This window comes from Camelina sativa, unplaced genomic scaffold (assembly GCF_000633955.1).
Source record: "Camelina sativa cultivar DH55 unplaced genomic scaffold, Cs unpScaffold13437, whole genome shotgun sequence".
NCBI lineage: Eukaryota > Viridiplantae > Streptophyta > Magnoliopsida > Brassicales > Brassicaceae > Camelina > Camelina sativa.
Window position 1 is genome coordinate 1 of NW_010934471.1, and position 342 is coordinate 342.

Below are 342 nucleotides of genomic sequence, written 5' to 3' on the forward strand. Positions count from 1 at the left end.
TGTTAGCAGACTTTATCTTTGCCTCCTGCTTCTCCCCGTGAATCCCAAACATCTTCAACTACGAATGGAGCACAACAGGTTTGTTCAGTCTCATACTATAGCTTTGGATTAGAAACTGAACTGTGGTTTTAGCAAATACTGACGTTACATTTGGACAGCCTCGTGGTCCACTTCAGCACACTCAATCTATGTCTGGATTGAAGGTAAAAAAGTTTCTGTCTCCCTTCCCCTCTGAAGTCTCAAACTTCAATATGGGTCAAACCTAACCTAAAACAATCTATTATAAACCTGGGTATCAGGAGATAAATGACAGTGGAACACATTCCGGAGAAACCACGGGAA

General features: G+C 41.8%; 1 long non-coding RNA gene across 1 annotated transcript; it reads left to right on the top strand.

The window, feature by feature from the left end:
• Positions 1-5: 5 nt before the first annotated feature.
• LOC104775387 lies at positions 6-342 on the top strand. Its single transcript, XR_765884.1, has 3 exons — positions 6-78; positions 159-203; positions 300-342. It is a non-coding gene; the product is annotated as an uncharacterized LOC104775387 (long non-coding RNA).